The 18,170-nt window shown below is 34.7% G+C and overlaps 1 pseudogene; it reads right to left on the bottom strand.

Moving 5' to 3' along the window:
• Positions 1 to 1,213: 1,213 nt before the first annotated feature.
• On the bottom strand, positions 1,214 to 1,461 carry LOC109461100 (cytochrome c oxidase subunit NDUFA4; annotated as a pseudogene).
• Positions 1,462 to 18,170: the final 16,709 nt, after the last annotated feature.

An 18,170-nucleotide genomic window follows, 5' to 3' on the forward strand; every position in this document is an offset into this window, starting at 1 on the left:
CTCATTGGGGTGAAGAAGGGATATCCAAGTTTTATTGACAGAAGACTTTTCAAACAACAACAAGACTTGGACAGGAAGGAATGTTTGAGGAACCCAATACGATTTAGCCTCGGAAAAAGAGAAGCCTTAGAGGCAGTGGGACATGATAGTTATCTTAAAGTAACTGATGTGCTGTCATGTGGAAGAGGGATTATAAGACTTTCTCTGTATATTCTTAGAGAGTTAGAGAAAGGATCAATGGGTTGAATTGGTATTCCAATGCAGTGTAAGAAAAAGCATCAACGGATGTAGATGCCTGATCACTGCACTGTACACCTGAAGCTGAAGCTGAACAATAATGAATGTCAACTACAATTTTATATATATATATATATATATATATATATATATATATATATGGTTACAAGAAGTAGAGTACAGCATTAGGAATAGAGACAGTGGAAATATAATGGCTGTGTGCAATGTCAGAGGGGTAGTGGATGGAGGAGGGGAGTTGTCACTGTGTGTGGGATATAAATGATAAATGTTTAACGATTATATTGTTTTGTACACCTGAAACTAATAAAAAAAGTTAAAAAAAAAGCATCAATTGCATAAAACCTGAATGAATATGGCAATTTAAAAAATATCACTGGAATAGTTGTCTCAAAGACTAGATAACCTCTTCTTGGATGGAGGATCATGCTGCCTTTTTCTACTTTAGGATTACAGAAAAATAAAAGAGTTATATTATTCAACAATTAAATGGATCACCTGGGGAAGTAACGAACTTCCCATAGTTCAAGTATGAAAAACAAATGACTGAGGTGCAAAACAGAATGTTCCTCTGGCTCGTAGGATATTTTGACAAATATAATTTTTTATTTCAAAATCTACTTATATGATACTCATTAAACCACTAAAGAAAACAATTATTCAAGAATGAACAACATGAAATGTAAGGAAATACAAACGTATCATTATAAACTATTATAAAACAATTATTCTGGTACTAGGTTCAGCTCTGATTATATGTTATACTAAATACAATATTATTTTTTTTCAAGTTTCAGATATTTATTAATAAGTGTAAACCCCAACATAATACACCTGGTTAATAATAAACATGATTTCAAGCATTTGGAGGGGAAACATTTCCTAGTTCAGTGGAAAATTGTGTGGATAGCTTCTGGAAGACCGTCAATCTAAGCAGCTTTACAGTGAAATATTTCATTTAGAAGTCTGGAACTTCTTTCTTCAGTTTGCTCTAATCTACATACACTGAGTAGAACTTGTATTGATCATTGAGACCCAGTTTGTTGCTGGGTCATGGGTTATTTTTTTATCCCAACAGACATCTGGATTGAACAACGCCAGGCGCATGACATACAGCGCTGCTCCAGTACCTCCAGCTCCAATAAATACAAAGAGGTGGATCAAGCTTGGATGCTTCTTAGCCTGACCGATTATTTGGCACAGCATGGCTGCTGTAGTGGGCTCGGTTCCAGAAGCACAGAAGAACAAAACTATAAGGCCTGGGACTAGGTAGTCTCTGCCCAGTACTATGATTAAGAAATGAGTAGGAGAGGGGTGAGCAACAGATATGTTCTTATCATATTGGATTGACTTCTTGAATTTCTCTAGATTCCCTCAAGCAGAGCTTTTAATAGTACTTTAAATTTACATTGCTTATATTTTAGTAATATTAGATTAAACTAGCTAAATGGACATAATGCTTTCTGGCACTTTGAAAGACTTCAGAGTAGCTATACTATGTATCCCCCCAAATCACTACATTTTTTTTATATTCCCCTTTTATAGTAATTGAATTTAGGTATAACCCAAATGTGTAATATATCAAAAACAAAAATATAATTTGTTTTATCACTTCAAGGTGCAGCCCTGTAACAATTAGACCAACGATGTCTAGATCTTCCTACCATGATGAAAATGTTGTATATCTGTGCTACGCAATATGGCAGCCTTTCTCTAATAAGCCCTTGAAATGTGGCTAATGTTACTGGGAAGCTGAATTTTTAATAGCATTTGATGTTTATTAATTTAAATCTAAAGGCAAATAGCCACATAAGGCTAGTGGCTACTATATTGGACAGAGCAGGCCTGAAAAGATTTTCCATATGTCTTTTCAGAGATAACCCTCAACTTTGGCAGGCACTATATCTAACACCTAGAATCGCTGCATTTCTACTTGAGCTTCCTAATGCTCCAAATCAACTGGAATATGAAGGCAGAGAAGGAAGATGAAATTTGAAAGTTTCCATCATCTCCTATATTTCAGTGATGAAATCTTACAGAGGACAGCATATATGTTTAATGTACACACAATAGATTGAAACATATTGCCTTGCATATTTTTAGCTTTACAGTTTAAATATTCCTTATCCTATGTGATTAGAACAAAAACATTGTGAGTTGAGCAGGGCAAGAATTTTTGCCTTTACAAATGAGAAAATAAACTCAAACAGATTGTTTCTTTCTTGCGCTCATGAATCTAGTGTCATAGGCAATACTGCTGACATTTATTCAATCAGAAAATATTTATTGAGTAATTACAGAGTAATAGATACTGTCTAGGCCCTAAGTATATAGCATCAAGTGACAAATTTACTATCTGCATAACTGGATATATTCAATTTTGTCCAATTGTCATTGGGAATTTACTGAAGTAATTCTTGGTATAGTCTCTAAATATTTCTTCAAATTAAATTTTGAGTCTACAATGGGACAAGCATTATCCTTTTCTGAAGAAAATAGAACAAGCAATATTTTTTTATTCAAGTTTATTGGGGTGACAATCGTTACCAAAGTTAGATAGATTTAATGTGTACAATTCTGTAATATATTATGTATATATCACATTGTGTGTTCACCACCCAGAGTCAGTTCTCTTACCATCACCATATATTTGAATCCCCTTACCCTCATAATATGTTTTAACAAGAGAATTAGAATTGTTCGAGCATTTCTATGACTCTTGTAGGTGCTGGAAGGTTAAGGATAAATGACAGAGACCTCCTCTGTAGTCCTTAAGATTCTCAAGGAAAAGGACCTGGAAGCTTTCATTATTTTATGAGAATGTCTGAAGAACAGTGGGAGCTTAAAAATCAAAACAAAACAAAACATTAAATGAATGAGTAGTCATTTACTTCAAAGAGGTTATACTTCAGTGTGGAAGACATATATTTAAACCATAATAACATGCTATGAGAAAGGCAAATATAGTCCAGGAGGATCTATGCATTGTATTATCTCTTGAAGCTTTATGTATTCATTAGGGATTGGTCTTGGAAAAAAATCTCAGTTGTAGATACAATTTCTTCAATGACATTACTTTTTTACTTAATTATGCCATTTCCAACTCTTACTTCTTAACTCATTCCTTAACATGGTAAGGGCCTTATGCCATCCCAGTGTTTCATTGGGCAGATCTTCACAGCTTGCCTTTCTAATATGTCAAAGTATAGTAGATGTTCTTAACCCAATTTCTTGTGTACCTTGACCCTACTAAGTAGTTAAAAGAAAATCTATCTGCTGTAATTAATAAATCTAAAAATAGTAATGCATTAATACTTTCAGGGATATTTATGTTAGGTTTGTTTGGTCATCAAGAATCTTGTTGATCAAAAAGAATGCATTGCAGACATTTTTGACAATTTTGATAGGAAACATTTGAGAGCTTTCCTTAGTGCCGCTCAGATTTCAGGAATAGGCAATTGCTTATCTTGCTTTGACTGAGGCCAGCTCTGGGGAGGTACTGGGAAAAGTTATATTTTCCTTGAGCTCTAATTCATGACATAAGGTTATTAATTATTTTATGTACTTCAATTTCTGACTCTGAAATGAATATCTTATCTACATTTAATTTCCCAGAGCATGGTGCAAATTAATTAGATCATGCAGAGTGAAATATTCCTTCAGAAGTTTACTATTAGTAAGGGTCTATATGGGAAAGCCTTATTATTCTACTGCTAAATATTCAATGCATAAATAGATAATTGTAATTTTCCTCCATTAAGACTTTGAAGATTTGTCTTTGATGCGTTTGATCAAGGACTTAATCAAACAATAGTTGCTCATCTCTTCTTGTTAAAATCGGTGTAGTTCTTAATTGAGAATTTATCTTCATCTACATATAAGCACAGCATAACTTTTGAATGTACGAGTATCTTTCAAGTTTATTCCCAAAGAAAGCAGACAATTTCTTCAATATCTAAATTTTCTGGGTGTGTGGATATTATCTTTAACTCACTAAAAGTATTCTCTAAATTTAACACTGAATTAATTTTCTGACTTTTTTTTTCTTTTGTAGCTCGTTCAATGCTTAGAAAGCCCTATTTCTTATAGATAACCCCCCAAAGCATTTCTCTTTCAATATCTACCCCACAGTACCTTGTTTTATAAAATATAGTTATTTATTAACATAAGATCTTATTTCTAATTTTACCTACCCTGTGTCTTATGAATTAATACATAAATTAATTACTACATCCATTCATGCACTCATTCTACACAGTGGCATAATTTACTATTTTAATGAACTTAAATAAAATTACATCTGATGGAGATAGGTTCCTCTTCCCTGGCCCCTCCTCCTTCTTCCTTCCTTTTTTACATTCTCCTCCTTTTTCTCCTCTTCTTCTTTCACTCCTCCCCACCCCCCTTCACAGCTGCACACAAGGGCATTTCCTGCATTTCTTAATTGTCAGATAAACAGATAATTCTGTTATTTCCATCTTTCAGATTGCTTTCCTATTTTCAGATCAAAAACGATTTCTGTGTTATTCCTTGACTCTGTGGTATAGTCATGATTCTCCCAATGATAATCTCTTAAACCACCTTTTTTTAAAGTCATAAATCCTAAAAGTTTTTAAAAAGCTAAGGAACATAGGGCTAAAGTCTCTGCAACAGTTTAGCAAGCAGAAAACAAGCCAATCCCTCTCCTGTGGAGAATGAGCTGTTGTTTTATAGTTAGGTCTTGGCCACTTAACCTAGTTAATTGCCACCTAGAAAAATTCCTCAGAATCACGGATGATCATGTCTTACAATTTGGCACGTTCAGAGGCTGTACAGGGACACTTGGGACTTAGACTCACTCCCACAGGAAAATGTGATACAGAGAGGATTGTATTACTTACTGAAGACTAAGAGACAAGTTTGACCCAAGGCTACTTATTCTATCTTTCCATCATATACTGATGAGTCACCAACCCTAGACCTATTGTATCAAAATTTTTGAGAGATGGACTCTAGCTCCTGGGCATTTTTTTTTCCATTTAATTTTAGGCTTATAAATTTCTTTATTCAGGAGAAATCTACTATTGAATACATTTTAGTAATAGATATAGTCCAAGGGGTATTGCATATTCCTAGTCCACCTTCCAAATAATTGGAAGCAGATAAATTACCTAGGCATTGCTAATCAAATCTCTGCCTGGAACATGGAAACTAGCAGACAGGGTTATGGCAAAGTTAAAGAAGAATTGAAAAAGTTGTTCATTGCAGTGGCAGTGGCATTTCAAGTCCAGCAACAGTGATGGGATTGGTGGCAGATGTTCAGGGATGGGATCACAACCAGATGGTTGTGTGGATCTCAAACACGTACCCCATGCCCTAACCTCCCTTTTTATTCCCGAGCCTGATTCTCCAACCTGTATATAAATTTTAGGAGCTTCTTAATATTCTCCCAATATGTAATATATCTGCTTAAACCATAATTGGGTTTTGTTGCTTACAACCAAGACCACGCCTGAGTCCTCAGGTTATTCTCCTAATAGACTAGATTTGTACACTATAAATCTTATACAATACTTTTCTGAAACAAAGAAACAAGAAAAAAATAAGGCTATAAAGTCTAGGAAACCTCTTCTTCATATGTTTATTTTTCCAACAAAGCGTTCCAAAGTTGAAAATGTGAATCACGTGTCATATATTTGGCTAATGTCATTAAAGAGTGAAACAGGCACAATTCTAGATGATTAAGGACATGTGGTCTCTATGTACTCAATATGGAAACCAGGTGGCAGAATGGCCAGAGACAGCATTATGATATCCAACAGATATTTAAAAGGTAAGTGGAATTGGTAAGGCTGTGAAGACAGGATAATTCCTTCTATATGTATCAGTAAAAGCCCAAAATATGACTAGGATTACACAGGCTACAGTGAAGAGTTAATGTTCCCCCAAACTGAAGCCATCTATAAAAGGAAATCTTACTGTTTATTTCAAATATATACGTTTTGAATAGTTTGAATGCATTTAACAATGATTAGAGAATAACTTGAATAATGAGTAATGCAAGAAAATGTGACTTTATTAAACAAGTGGAGCAAATAAGTGCTACCCCTGTATACTATTAATCTTGACAGGTTTTACGCAAGGAAAGTACATTTCCAATGCAAATACAATTATAATAAACTCCTCTTGGAATTTCCTCCAGAGTCCATGACAGATTATCATTGAATGGTGGTCTGTTTTTTTGGAAATAGCTCTAATCTGTATTCAAATTTTGAGAATCTGGGAAGGAGGAATTCCCAGGCTTGTACACATCTTTAAGATACAGAACATAGGTTTATAATATAAAGTATTTTTGTGTCTTTTTTTTAATTAAAGTTTATTGGGGTGACAATTGTTAGTAAAGTTACATAGGTTTCAGGTGTACAATTCTGTATTACATCATCTATAAACCCCACTGTGTATTCACCACCCAGAGTCAGTTCTCCTTCCATCACCATATATTTGATCTCCCTTACCCTCATCTCCCACCCTCCCACCCCCCTTACCCTCTGGTAACCACTAAACTATTGTCTATGTCTATGAGTTTTTATTTCTCATTTGTTTGTCTTGTTCTTTTGTTGTTTTTGGTTTATATACCACATATCAGTGAAATCATATGGTTCTCTGCTTTTCCTGTCTGAATTATTTCGCTTAGCATTATAATCTCAAGATCCATCCCTGTTGTCACAAATGGTCCTATTTCATCTTTTCTAACGGCTGAATAGTATTCCATTGTGTATATATACCACAACTTCTTTATCCATTCATCTATCAAAGGACATTTTGGTTGTTTCCATGTCTTGCCCACCGCAAATAAAGCTGCAATGAACATTGGAGCACACATGTCTTTATGGATAAATGTTTTCAGATTTTTTGGGTAGATATCCATGAGAGGGATTGCTGGGTCATATGGTAATTCTATTCTTAAACTTTTGAGGAACCTCCACACTGCCTTCCATAGCGGCTGCACCAGTCTGCATTCCCACCAACAGTGTATGAGAGTTCCTTTTTCTCCACAGCATCTCCAACACTTGTTACTATTTGTCTTGTTGATGATAGCCATTCTGACTGGGGTGAGGTGATATCTCATTGGGTTTTTGATTTGCATTTCTCTGATGATTAGTGATGTTGAGCATTTTTTCATATGTCTATTTGCCATTTGTATGTCCTTTTTGGAGAAATGTCTCTTCATGTCCTCTGCCCATTTTTCAATTGGGTTGTTCATTTTTGTTGTTGTTGAGTTTCATGAGTTTCTTGTATATTTTGGATATTTGTGTCTTTAAAGGTGATTCTCAAAGTAAATCTCAAAAATTCATCCCAAAACTTTTCTTAATAATGGCTACATCCCTGAAGATAGAAAGAGAGACAGCTAGATGGATCAATCTATAGCTTGTATAACAGTCTTCCTTGAAATGCACTAAGCATTTGAACATTGGCTGCGTGAATTCTGCTATGTAAGTTTGGATAAAGAACCCCCAGATCACCATCTGAGGATAAACTTCAGGTTGGCAGATCATAATAACTAAGTATACACACAAAAATCTTATGTTCTTCCACGAAATTTGGACCTATTTTTTTGTTGTTGTTAATTGAACAAGTCAACTAGAGACAGAATTTATAAAATGATAAGCACTTAATTTAAATATTATGCTTAAATATAAACATTTAATGTATACTAATAGTTTTTTCTTTGACTATAGATATACTGATGGAGCCCTTCCGCAGACTTTTACATTTGGCTCATTCACACCAAATTCAACATCATTTCTTTTCAAATAAACTCAATTTTCAGGTGCTATATTTGGGTTCTTCAGAGAAACATCCAATAAGAACTAGGTATAGATACAGATATAGACATATGAAGCACATATTTGTAATACATTTACTATAGGAATTGGCTCACACGATTATGGAGGCCGAGAAATCTCACTGTCTGCCATCTGCAAACTGGAGAACCAGCAAAGCTGTTAGTGTAATTTAGTCCCTATCCAAAGGCCTGAGAATCGGGGTCCTGATGTTTGGGGGCAGGAGAAGATGAATGTCCCAGTTCAAGCAATGAATGCAATTTCACTCTTTCTCTGCCTTTTTACTCTATTCAGGTCCTCAAGGGATCGGATGATGCCCACCCACATTGGTGAGAGCAACTTTCTTTAGTCTGTCTACCCTTTTATGGAGACACCCTCAAAGACGCATCCAGAAATAATGTCGTATCAGCTATCTGGGCATCCCTTAGCCCAATAAGTTGACACAAAATATTAAACACCACAAGTGATAACAAACCATATAACTTGTGTACATGGAAATACAATTCAATTTCTTTTCACTCACATTGTTTTGATGTTTAATTAAATGATGTAAGCAAAGGACAAAGTAAAATGGAGCTATACAGTTTAAGGATAAATACAACTGACAATTAGAAAGCATTCAGCTAAACTGAGGGGAATGGTAGAGTAGGGTGTCCTTAGCCTACCATCTACAAGGGATGCAGTGTGTTATGAATGGCTGGCAGTGCTTGACAGATGAAATAGTTACTCTACTGAGTGAGAAAAATGAACATTAGTTAACACAGCTTCTCCTGCATTGAAATAGCAAATTAGAATAACACCATATCAACACGTGGAACAATGTCTGATTTGAGTAGCATCTATACTATTAAAATATTAAATTTGAGTTTGCATTTCCTTCAGTTTGTGATTCATTATTTACTATAAATTGGACAAACTATCTTTTGTCATTGGCCAATGATTTGTCAGACCAAATGTAAGTTATATAACTAACCACTGTGTGCCTCAGTTTCCTCATCTGTGAACTGGAATTAAGTATACTACCTTCGTAGGTTGCTAGGAGGATTAAATGAGTTAATATATGCATTACCTAGAGCAGTGCCTGTCACTCAATGAGTTGCCTTGTGGCATCCTTTGGTGTTGTGCCATGACAGCCTGTGCAGCCGAATGCAGCAGCTGTGGGAAGTGCTATTATTCCACTTTTATACATGTGAAAAGTAGAACTAGAGAGTTTAAGTAACCTGCTTGCAGTCACATAGCTAATAAGTGGGAGAGTCTAGACCAGCTTATAAGCAGAAGGTTCTCGTATCTGCCTTTAGGGATGGCAATGACCTGGACAAGGCCATCACAATATTGCACTTGCTACCTTCCATGTGTTGGCATTAAACCGAATTCTGATGACCAGATTCCTAACAAACGTCTGCCCACACCCTCCTCAAAGAAAGGACAGGACTGCTTACTTTGCCACTCACACAGAGCATCCCAAGTCTACAGAACAAGGAAAAAATTTCAGAGCACATAAAAGCATACGACATTGTAAATATGTTTACTATGAAAAATGTACACCATTGTGGGGAGTATTTAATGCTGTAGTTAGACATACTACAGTCTATTGATGTGATGGAAAACCATTTTGCAATTAACTGATTCAGGTATAGTTTTAGAATGCATAGGAGAAAACATTTTTAACAGTTTTTAAGTTAGCTCACCTGTGTTTAGATAATTCCACACTTACAAAATGCTATTGTCCTTTCAATATATTGTTATGATCCCTTTTTAAAATTTTTGGAAATGGATACTAAGGAAAAGGCCCTCTTCCTAATCACAAGGGGTTTAATACTCGATATTGTTTAAGCCTATCTGTCTTATGTTTCTTGCAAACTTTAGCCTTTTGTGCTCTTTTCTTATTTACTTAAAGTAGAACCTCAAATTCATACCTTTCATTTTCCTATTATGTAAGCAATTTTAAAAATATCAATCATCATCACTTAAACCACATAATCTCTCATTAAATAAAACATTGTCTTATCTCATAAATTCTGTATTCTAGTCTAGGATTCTTTCCCCCATAAATGGCCTCTATTTGCCCCAATACTCATTTAACCTTTGCTCACAGGAAGCCATAGTAATTTTTAAAGACTATTTTCTACTATTTTAGACCCCTTTCTTACATTCCTATGTTTTTGCTCAGAACAGAAGTCAAATCAGTGGGTGAGTTTCTAATTATTTCTCTTCTGGGCTTCTCTCCTGGAGAGATCCTAATGAACAGTGAACTGTTCTTAATCAGGCAGCAGCAACAAGAAAGAGGCAGAACAAATTTCTTGGCTTATCCAATTACTGGATGATTCTGGAGACGAGGCCGTGCCAATGCATGCACAATATCACTATGGAGATTCATGAAAGAAAATGGTTTTAAGAGAACACAGCAATAGCCATGTAAGGGAATAAAACCTTCACTGAGCGATTCTTGTAAATTAGCAATGGAACCTGGATGGAGACTTGAGACTTTTTATTCCTCCTTCATTGGGATGTGCTAAAATAAGCCTCTAGCAAGTCAGAGTTAATTACAAGGAGAATCCATTAATACACTGACAGTGTATTTCTCTAGGTGATTAGAATTTCCTGGAGAGGCAATATCTTAAAGGGAAGGTCACAGCTCCCACAGAGAGCCTCTCTGAAGAGACCCTTTGTCTTCCAGACTCCCATGACCATGTCCACCCTCTCTCTTTCAGGTTTGGAGATCACCAGTCCTGGGAGAGGCCCTATCCTTTCTGCTCTCCTACATCATGGACAAACTTTGATTAATAGACACTTCTCTCAACTTTTCCACAAATCATGTAATTCAACTGTGCTATTCCTGCCAAGACCTTGACTAGTAAGGTTGGTTTTGAAAAAAGACTCACCGAGAATTCTCACTTCAGGATTTACTAGCTGGTAACTTTGAGCAAGTTAGAACACTTTTCCTCACTGTAATGGAATGAAAATTAAATGAGATTATGTAGGTAAAATGCTTGGCATATTGTTTCATGCATAATAAGTACTCGTTTCATTTCATTACTTGCCTCTTTCCCACCTGTTTATGTGACTGGTATGCCGTGAAAATTGATGGGAGAAGGAAGATTTTGTCGAGAAAAGGAAAGTTTCAAAGGCATTTTCTCACACAACTATGATTATGGATACTATTAGTCAAGTCTTGATTTTTACTCTAAACCAATCATTTATTACCTTTTACTCAATCTTTAGGTCTAAGATTGCATTTTTGTCTGTCCATGTGCGTATGTGTATGTGTGCAACAGAGAGAGAAAAATGAATATCTATGTATATATTTAAATATGTTTATTAGATGTTAAAAAAAAAAGCAGTCGTTTATAACAGTTCAAAAAAAAAAAAAAAGAAAAAGAAAAAAATGGAGTAAAAACCAAGAGGTTTTTTTTTTTTTTCCTTTTTTTTTTTTCTCCAAATCCACTTTCCTCTCCAAAGGTCCCCATTGTTAAATTTTATTGCATGTGCACACACAAATACAGACACACTCCCTCCTGCTCTAGTGGAAAAGAGATCCTACTTTACAGAGGTGTTTTCAATTGGTAAGAGCCAGGAAAGGGGATGGATAAATGGATTGTACTCTCCAAAGCTCAGTTGTGAAAACTTATTCAGAAAGGGTGAGGGCAACGTCTATTTTGTTCCTGCCTAGTGCCTCTGTTTTTTGTTTTGTTTTGTTTTTGTTTTTGGTTGTTGTTGTTGTTATTTTATTTGTTGTTTATTTTCCCCCCATTATATTATTTGACATTTGTCTGGTTATTTTCTTGAGTTGATTTTGATTGCTAATTACACAGACTATTCAGTTGTTCAAAATTTCATCTTAAAATATATCTATCAGCTATATTTCCATTGCTTCACTATTTATCTGTTTCTCTGCTGAATTATCAATCACACTGTGTATGGAGATTATGATACATTGACTTTTCCCATGGTGTTATATACTGGTAATGTAATCTAAAAATATTTCTGATGCTACTACTGCATAACTACCTTGCTGTGGTGGAAGAGGTTTTATAGCCAGCTCAGCCAGCTCTGGCTGTGGGGGAAAGAGAATACTTAGTTGGGCTGAATGTTACCTGAAAAATCTCTCTCTTTCTTACAAGTACTGGTCATCTGCTCTTTGTACCACACTTTTGAAGTGAGCCTCTCCTCCTTTTCCCCTCAAGTATCCTGCTTTCCTCCCTCTCCCATCCACAGATCTCTGCTTAACCTTCTATTGTTATTTCCAAGGGCTGTTGCTGTTTATCTGCTTTATGCCCCTTAAAGTGAGCTGCACTGGAGACAGAGGATCTTAAATCATTAAGCTGCCATTGTCTTAAAGTACTACTGAAATGTTTTTTAACATATATTGAATACCTAAACATATGCAGATTTGGGATGAATATAGTTATCTTGAATGCTTTATCTTCACTACATGGACACAACACTAAAGACACAATTCATGAAAAAAAGAATAAGTTGGACTTGATTAAAATTAAAACTTTTGCTCTGCGAAAGATAATGCCAAGAGAATATAAGAGAAACTACAGACTGGGAGAAAATATTTGCAAAAAGTCCATCTAGCTAATGAATGTTATCCAAAATAAACAAAGAACTCTTAAAAACCAACAATAAGAAAACGACCCAATTAAAAAAATGGGTCAAAGACTGTAGCAGACACTTCACAAAAGAAGATATACAAGTATCAAATAAATATATGTAAAGATGTTCCACATCATATGTCATCAGGGAAATGCAAATTAAAACAAGAAGGAGATGCCACTACATATGTATGAAATGGTCAAAATCTGGAACACTGACAACACCAAAAGCTAGTGAGAATATGGAGCAAAAGGAATTCTCATGCTGTTGGGAATGCAAAATGGTACAGTGACTTTGGAACACTGGTAGCTTCATACAAAACTAACCATGTTCTTACCATATTATCCAACAATTGTGCTGCTTAATATTTACCTAAAGGACTTGTTTATGTCCACACTAAAACCTAACCTGCACACAAATGTTAACAGCAGTCTTAACTGTGTTTTAAAAAAACCTCAAAATGTGGTCTCAGCAGAGAAATAGACAGTCTCAGAAAAATAACAGAAGTTATAAAGAAGAACTAAATGGAAAATTTAGAAATAAAAAATATGAGAACATAAATAAAAACTCAATGGATATACTAACAACAGAATGGGAAGGACAGAAGAAAAAGTCAATGAACTTAAAGATAAAACAAGAGAAATCACCCAATCTAAATAATGCAGAGAAATAGGCTGAAAAATTAAACTATAGCAAAAATATCACTACAAATATATCACTAGGACTACAACAAAAATATCACCTTGAGGTCATTGGAGTCCAAGGAGAGGAACAAAAGGACAGGACAGACAAAGTATTTAAAGAAATAATGGTGTAAGATTTCCTAACTATGGAAACACCCCTAAAGCTACAGACTAACAAAGATGAGTGAATCCCAAACAACTTAAATCCAAAGATAGTCACAGGGAGACACATCCTACTGAAAGATCTGAAGACTAAACACACAGAAAGCTTTTTAAAAAGCCAGAGAGATTGCTTCCATATTTTGGCTATTGTAAATAATGCTGCAATGAGACATGAGTCATTACTTGGAGGGAGAAAGCAATTGAAATAACTGTCAATTTCTGACAGAAACTATAGAAACCAGAAGGAAATGGTGCAACAATTTTCTGCTGAAAAAAATAAGAATTACCAATCAAGAATTTTGCATCGTTGACAAATTAACAGAAAATTCTATATCCTTCATAAACATACACAACATATCTTTGTCAAATTCCTTGTTTTTATTGCACTATAATTAACTAAGATAAAACAATTAGGGGGAACTGGGTGAAGGGGGCATGGGACCTTTGCAACTTCCTTTTAATTTATACATATTTCAAAATAAAAACAGGTTTTTAAGTTTAATAAATTACATTCGGCCAAAATTTAGTTTTAGCAGTACTGTCACAGTGTCATATCACATCAGTCATTGGTTGTCAAAAGTCCAATTCCAAATCCACCAAGTTTTTTCTTGAGCCCCCTCAGTCATATTTCTGAGGAAGTATCAAGGGTTTCATACCTCACAATTAAGAAGCATTAGACATGGTTGGACTTCCAGCCATTCATTTATGGGTTTCACATAATTCCTTAGAACCCAGTGTGCCAGAGGCAGAATTCCCCACAGATTCATATGATATATGTAAATCTGGTTTATAAAAATCATTCCTGGAAAATACTGATTTTCACTTTTAAAAATATATATTTGGAAAGCAAGTGCTAATTTTTGCATAACCATTTTAATTATATTTTTGAGATAGTTTAGCTTTGAAATAGCCTAGCTATTCCCAACTTGATAATTCTAGAAAATAGTAATATTTAGCACTATAAATGCATAAGTTTCAATTAAATAATGCATTACTTAATACATAATGCAGCCCCTTGGCAATGTTAATATATCACACCCAGTTTACAGCAAACCTGTGGCTGAAATGCGGTGCAGCTGTGGTGGTCCCTCCATAGACCACACGAACTCTTCCTAAAACCACTTTACATTGCGAGGTAGTCCTCAAGGCACCAACAAAAGAAGATTTTAAAAGTATCTTTTGGAGATACTGTGCATGAAGCGAAAAAGCAAAGGCAAGGCAAAATCACAAAAGAGCTTTTAATGGGAAGGGGGTTCCCTGAGTGTTACAAATCTCAGTTGGAAGGCTGGCAAATGGAAGGAAATGCTTTTCTGACATTGGATGTGCTTTCTAACCTCAAATGCTGGACCACTGTAATGAAGAACTAATTGCGTTGTAAAGCCGTAAGTGAATGAAGAACGTCAGGGGCATAACTCAGTTCAAATACATGAATGAAGTGCATTTGCCCCCTTCCACCTTAATTTGATTTTATCTAATGAAGATGTGATTTTACCTAATGCAGATGTTAGTGCATTTGTTGCTACCATGGCAGAGCCCAAAGGAAGAGTATATAATTCTAATTACATTCGGATTTAATAAAGTAGAGGAATCAATTGGTACATTTATTTTAAAATACATTTTGAAAAATTCTAATTGTTCGAGTCATCAGTTGGAAGTTAGTAGCAAATAGGTTATGGAGGCCTATTACATTTTTAAATAGTCTATAAATAAAGTATTTTTGACTGATGCACATTTATTATTAGCAAATATACAAAGAACTCTTCAAAATTCTTGGATTAAAGGGTTGACCACTGAGATTTCCCAGCATCAAGGGAGTTTCATTCACTAAAGAAGTTTTGCAGGATTTCATAGGCTCCACTTTGGCCACTGTATTTATTGTGAAAATTGAAAATGTTGATTGAGGAATTCCTTTATCAACCAGCCTTTCTCAAAGGGGATACTGGACTCTGATGTTCCCAGCAATCTATCGAGTGGTCCTCGGCAACTGGCAGCTTCACAGAGTTATATTTATATACATTTTTTCACATTTAAAATGTAAATTAATATTACCTTCAAAAGATTCTTAATAGCTTTTACATTCCTAAAATTGCTCATCTATTTTTGGATCTTCATTGGCTAATTTATCTTCTGGTAACATTGAATATATAGGTGGGACATTATCTTGGCACACTTATCTTCATTTCATTCACATGTTTTTATTTATATTTGCTCAATTTACTTTTTTTCATTGTTATATCTGTATTTTACAATATTCCTCAATCATTTAAATGGAGAAGTATCTTCCGAGTGGTTCTTTGATATGCAAAAATGATCATTGTGATTTAGAATGTCAACTTGAAATGATATCATACATGAACATGAAGATTAAACAGAAACAGTACAAATACAGAATTTATATCTGTATTGGAGGTAACAAGTAAATCTGCTTGGGACAAAGAGCAGAAAACCACGAAGATTAAATAGAAGTTATATTAATAAACAGTAGAAGCTGAGCTATTTTGGACTGCCTTTGCATTCAAACTTGGTCCCGAATGAAGGTCTTATGAAACATTATCAAAAGTCTTTGTAGTCACATGAAGCCAACTAATGTATTCACATCCTATTTGAATACAACATGGTGACCTCTCTGGTAAATCAATTGATTTTTTTGTTTGTTTTAAAAGAAGAAAGAGAGGATCAAGCAATTCCTTTATGAAACAACGTTTGTATAGCCACATGAAATCAATGGCAATGGCATGCTGTATGAAAGAGTGAGTTTTGTATACTAGAAAATCATTTGTTTTACATTTATATGAAATCACTGATATACAAAGCCTGAATCAATCTATAATATTTGAATGGTAAATATATGACATAAAAGTATTCAATGACTTTTTATTTTTACTATTAGAGAAAAATTCTTCCTACCAAAGAACATCACCTTTTTAATGGGACTGAAAAATTGTGTTGGGAGCCTCATTTATGGAATGCTATCCTTATCCATAGCAAAGAAGGAAGATTATATACAATTAAAAGAGTTGACACCTTTACATGCTAATCCACACACTGCTTTATTTATAGAGAAGTGTTTGTGGTCAGTGATTAACTTTTAAAGAAAACAGTGAAAATAATAAGCGTGATTAAAGTTGAGCTACTGTATAAATATGCATTCTATGTTTGGGGCAAAGAAATGTACAGTGAATGTGTGTTAAACTGACTAATGGTCCCAAAGATGTTCATGTCTTAATCACTGAAACCTGTGAATAGGTTTCTTTATACGGCAAAAGGTACTTTGCAGATGTGATTGAGCTAAGGAATTTGAGGTAGAGCAATTACCTAGGTAGATCCAATGCAGTCACAAGGGTTCTTATAAGAGGAAGGCAGGGGGTGAAAGTCAGAGAAGTGGCAATGAAAGCAGAGATTAGAGTGTTGCCATTGCTAAAAGGGGGCCATGAGTCAAGAAATGGTGGTGGCCTCTTCAAGCTGCAATAGGCAATGGATGGATTCTCCTTTAGAATCTCCACAATGGATGTGTCCCTGTAGGTACTTGGATTTTAGCACTGTAAGAGTCTTAAATAAAATAAATATGTATTGTTTTAAGCCATTAAATTTGTGCTAATCCGCTACAGAAGCAATAGAATACTAATACAGAATGCAAGAAAAATTTATATGATGGCTACTGAGGGGAAAAGGGTTACTTACCTCACCTTTTGAAATGATGATAACATTGAAATCTATCTACATAACCCTGACACTGCCAGAAATAACCATTTCTAAGTGCTCAAGTGACATATCTTAGCAACCTATCTTGAAAGGCTCAAGCTTATCACTTCATATTTGAAATATCAAGATTTTAAATGTTGAGGATAGGACATTATGACTTCTTAAGACTAAATTCTAGTAAAAATAGCACAGTCACTTACTTGACTCCTTTTTAATATTTGATATTCAAGACACATTTAAAAACCACATCCAAATGTAGTGACAGAGTTGAAATATTTTGCAAAGCCAGATAGAATGGATGGACTGGGAAACAATAACACTACTTCTCAAGTTAAAATATTGTGCCATCCAGCTTTCTCATGTGAGATGCATTACTGAATGCAGTCTTTTTTCAGTAATAGCTCTATTATGTCGGAGTGAATGTTTCATATAAACATATATAGAATTCCCTGTCAGAATGTTGACACTTTCAGGAAGCATTTACACTGACAGAGGTTTCTCTCTCATGGGAAACTTTTAGGATTAACACTCAAACTACTGCATTAAGTTCACATTTTAGTCAATAAAAATGTGTTGTCTTCAACAATACAGATAGTTTTAAAATCAAACAACAGAATTTACAGCGTGAAACACAAGTCTTCTGCCCCTACACATCCACAGTCAAGATTTATACCCCAAAGAGGCAATAACTTTTAACTCTTTTGGTTTATTTTTACTTTCAAAATAATATGCTTATAATGTTTTTTCTTGATTTTTTCCAATTGTAGCTATTATAAAATGACTTTCTAATCAGAAGATGAGAATTCAGTTGTATATAAATGCCCTCATTTTTTTCTTCCCCTGACACCTAATGTAGTTATTTCACTCTATTTATTTAAATAAGTATTTAGATTTTTTAAACTAACTAGTTCTCACAAATGAAACATGTATTAACTTCCTTTTTGTG

Source organism: Rhinolophus sinicus, linkage group LG05, assembly GCF_036562045.2.
Source record: "Rhinolophus sinicus isolate RSC01 linkage group LG05, ASM3656204v1, whole genome shotgun sequence".
In the NCBI taxonomy this organism is placed as follows: Eukaryota; Metazoa; Chordata; class Mammalia; order Chiroptera; family Rhinolophidae; genus Rhinolophus; species Rhinolophus sinicus.